At 42.4% G+C, this 4,703-nt stretch overlaps 1 protein-coding gene across 21 annotated transcripts in view; it reads left to right on the forward strand.

The window, feature by feature from the left end:
- Nucleotides 1–4,703, forward strand: part of LOC132220886 (ligand-dependent nuclear receptor corepressor-like protein) — a 151,306-nt gene that overhangs the window by 143,962 nt on the left and 2,641 nt on the right. The gene's annotated exons all lie outside the window — the stretch shown is intronic.

Consider the following 4,703-nt stretch of genomic DNA (forward strand, 5'->3'; position numbering starts at 1 on the left):
AATTTGAAGTTAAAATTCAGATGAGTTCAAATTCAATGGTTTCAGTTACTTTAGTAGCTATTGCAATTCCAAGTCCCAACACAGAATTCAGTTTCTCCCCCCATACAACTGACTTCTTTCTCCCTTTGAAAAGATCAATGTTTGTGAAACCCAACCTAAATGGTAGCTCTCAAAAATATCAGTTTATGCCTGATATGTGACATAACACTTTCTTTACCTTGAGAAACTGAAAGATATGACTAGCAGCTCCTTATTTAGTTAAATATGAGGAAACTTCATACTCTAAATATATAGCTCACCTAGTTAGTTATCGCTGTAGCCCTTTGGGATACCTTTCTGTCTGAAATCTGCAGATCAGACACTTACCATATTTGAAGTATTTTTGAAGTAGTATATAAATGGATATTAACATGGAGAATCATGACAACATTACAACCCAAGAGTTAGTATGCAGGGTACAGTCATAGATCATAGGTCCTGAAGACTTCTACTTTCCAGTTCTGTGACCTGGATAAGTCATTTTACTTCTTTGAGCCTCAATGTGTTGCTGTTAGAATTGAATGAGGTAATGTAAAAAAGACCTTTAGCACAGTGCCTGACATACAGCAACTGCTCCATAAATATTTTCAGACCTTAATCACACTAAACTTTATTGTTTCCTACAGTTGCTAGCTTGCATTAAAGTGTGTTGTCTGTATGAACCATAACATTTTTCCAGTAATAAAGCAAGTTTAAGTTATTAGAGCTGGACTTCTAAAACATTGTTTTTGTTAGAATTACCAGTAACCATTAAGTCACAAATGATAACTGTATTTCTATAACCCACAAAAGATTTTCGTCTCTCATACTTTGCAAATGCGTATCTATTTATGTAAAAGCCTAAGCAACCGTCCAAACGGTAGCTATGATGCACAGTGACCACCAGGTGGCAGACTTTCCAACCAGTAGCTATGGCACGCACTGACCACCAGGGGGCAGACACAACGCAGGAGCTGCCGAGCTGCAGTGACTTGGCAGCTGCAGTTCTCAGGTGACGCACCTGGAACCAGAGAGGAGGGAGCCTGATTCTGGGGTGTGTCACTCGAGGACTACCCTCTCACAATCCAGGATCCCTCAGGGCAGTGGTCGGCAAACTCACTAGTCAACAGAGCCAAATATCAACAGTACAACGATTGAAATTCTTTTAAGAGCCAAATTTTTTAAACTTAACTATATAGGTAGGTACATTGTTATTAACTTAATTAGGGTACTCCTAAGCTGGTCTTTGCTAAAAAACATCCTCAATCTGAGGGGTCGACTTCAGCGAACGTACCCCCACTTCTTCTAAAGCCACTTCTTCAAAATAGACTCGCCCAGGCCGAAAACCGACTTCTGTGCATGGGCCACGAAGTTTCAATCACACTGTACGTGCGCGCCTGCGTGGTATTTTGTGGAAGAGCCACACTCAAGGGGCTAAAGAGCCGCATGTGGCTCGCGAGCCGCGGGTTGCCGACCACTGCCTCAGGGGATGTTGGAGAGCCATTTTTGGCCCCGATCCCCACAGGCCAGGCCGAGGGACCCCACCAGTGCATGAATCCGTGCACTGGGCCTCTAGTCTACACTAAGACGAACATGCAAATTGACCGTACCTTCGCTACGCCTTAAGCCACGCCCACCAGCTGATCAGAGCGACTATATGCAAATTAACCCAGCCAAGATGGCGGACAGCAGCCACGAGCTGGAGCAAGCAGGACACTTGGTTGCCCTAATGATGGAGGTAGCCAAGCTTCCCAGCCGCCACGGCGGCTCTGAGCTCCACTCAAAGCAACAAAGTTTCAATTATAGAAGGTAAATAAGCCCCAGATACCTGCTTCCAGCCAGTCATGGCCATGGAGCTGGAGCGAGCAGGAGTGGGTTGCCCCTGGCTATGGAGGAAGCCAAGCTTCCCTCCTGCCCACCCAGGCTACAAAGTTTCAATTATAGAAGGTAAATAAATCCCAGAATAAAAATTAAAAAAAAGGAAAGGCTGGGAGCTTCCGTAGCCGGGGGGGCTTGGCCAGCCTGAAAACGGCCCTCAGCCCCTCACTCAGACTGGCCAGGCACCCCAGTGGGGACCCCCCCACCCTAAAGGGGGTGTGACCAGCCTGCAAACACCCATCAGCCCCTCACCCAGGCTGGCCAGGCACCCCAGCGGGACCTCCACCCTGATCCAGGATACCCTTCAGGGCAAACCAGCCGGCCCCCACCCATGCACCAGGCCTCTATCCTATATAGTAAAAAGGTAATATGCAAACTGACCCTAACAGCAGAAAGACTGGGAATGACTGGTCACTATGACACACACTGACCACCAGGGGGCAGACGCTCAATGCAGGAGCTGTCCCCTGGTGCTCAGTGCGCTCCCACAGGGGGAGCTTTGCTCAGCCACAAGCCAGGCTGACAGCTGCCACTACAGCGGTGGTGGTGGGAGCCTCTCCCGCCTCAGCAGTGCTAAGGATGTCCGCCTGCAGCTTGGGCCTGATCCCCCAGGGAGCGGGCCTAAGCCAGCAGGTGGACATCCTCCAAGGGGTCCCACACTGCAAGAGGGCATAGGCGGGGCTGAGAGACTCTCCATCCTTGAGTGCACAAATTTTTGTGCACCTGGCCTCTAGTATTCTATAAGCTTCCATTCAAATGGTATAGAGGCTGTCATTTAGGGTGGATTAAAGCCCTGAAACATTAAAAACAGATGTTGAGATAAGCATTTCTGCACCCCTTGCCCTTGTTTTCACTTACCATCTAGTTTACAGTAAGAGCCTCTCTTCCAGCTTCTTCCTCCTTTCACCAAAATATGCAGTGTTAACTAACCCTTTGCATTTTTCTATAGCTCTGTGTGGTTTGAGCATGTTAATGGGCTCTCATTAGATCATCAGGAATATAGAAGGTAAGCAGGGAAGTTGTCATTTTTTTTTTTCTTACGGATGAGGAAAATTAAACTGAAAGGGGCTGAAGTTATTTGTCCAAGGTGAATAAGACTGATTATTATTAGTGTCAGAATTAGAATCCGGGTCTTTACATTCTTTCCCCTAAATCTTTACTCTCAAGAATGCTACTGTAAACATTGCTGAGATTTTGATAGAATTCTAGGTTTAAGTGTATATTTGTTAATTATACATGTCAATCTGTATTAGCACTAACATTTTTTTTCTTCCTATGCATATGTAGTTTTGTGCCTTCCTGGAGTTTGTGTGCCCAAATTTAGACTACACTCTCTAGAAGTTTTCTTCAAAAAACTGTCTTTACAGTATTGCAAAGAATCCTGTGGTTATTAAAGTATTCTTCTGTAATGAATACACCTTTGTCAGTCAAATAACTTAACGGAAAACAAGGTTTTTATGACCATGATTCGTTGGATACTTGATGTACTTATCTACCACAATTAATATAATTGTATTTTCATGGCCTGCCTTAGAGTTTCTCAGACAAGTGTACATCAGATTTTTTTGTTTTGTAAACACAAATAATAAAAATTTGAAGACTAGAGTCCTTGGAGGAAGGGAAAACATTACTGCTTTATCTGAGCTTTGCCAACTTGAAAAATAAAAGAATTTGAGGTCCATGCGGACACACCAGTCTAATAGTAACCAATGTAAATATTATCAAAAATCAGTTAAAATTTCTGATATGAATGAAGATGTTATTTTGGATCTCTGATTTGTCACATATCAGGCCATGATTTACTTTAAATAGAATCCTATTATTCACATCTCTATGTTTTGGCATAAGTGATTTACTATTTGTTTTTATTTTTATTGTTGAGATTACAGATGTCCCCCATTTTCTCCTTTCCTCCCCCTCCACCAGGCTCTCACCCCACCTCTGACTTTCACCAACACTGATTTACTATTTTTAAATGACATCAGGAAATGCTACTGAAGTCTGGATGCTGCTGTCATTTACCAACTCCAAGTCACTTAATACTAGTTACACAGCTCATTTTCGTCTTTACTAATAGGATCATAGACCTGTGTGGTAACATAAAGCTTAGGAAGGATCAACTAATGTATAGAGAGCTGTTAATTTATAAACAATGTTCACATCTGAAGATGTGAACTGACTCATTAAGGCTCAGGATTACATGTGCATTGCATGTCGAGTGGACACTCAAGTTTCTGTGAGTCTAAAGATTTTCATCAGAGAGCTAGTAGGCAGGCATAATGGCAAGAGCAGGGACTGTAGTCCAGTTCATAACCTCAGGCATATTTGTACATAAGTCTCCAAGACTGACTTTTATCATTTATTATGAGGATGAATATACTAACCTTGCTTGTTATGAAATTCAATGATAATACATGTGAATGTGCCTAGTAGGCATTCAACAAAGGTTAATTCCTTCTTATCTCGAAGTGGCTCTGATTCATGGTAGGCTGAAGGACAAGTTAAAAGGGAAGAATCCTGCCAAGTTCAGTTCTGAAATATACTGACGAAATCTGTAAATGCAGTGATCTTTATCCAGTGGTATCTGAGTGACTGACTTCTCAAGTACCTGGCTTATTGTGTATTCAGTTCAGTAAGGAGGCGGGATTTATTTATAAACAAAAAAAATACTTTCAGGATAATACATGCTCTATCTACTCTAATGTTTAGAGGTCCCAATAATAAAACTAAATTTTCTTTTACAAGGTTGATAATTTCTTTGAAACCGAAGTAAAACTGAAATGCTTTACACTTTTTTTTTTTTCCAG

The sequence above is a fragment of the Myotis daubentonii genome, chromosome 1 (assembly GCF_963259705.1).
Source record: "Myotis daubentonii chromosome 1, mMyoDau2.1, whole genome shotgun sequence".
Taxonomy (NCBI): domain Eukaryota; kingdom Metazoa; phylum Chordata; class Mammalia; order Chiroptera; family Vespertilionidae; genus Myotis; species Myotis daubentonii.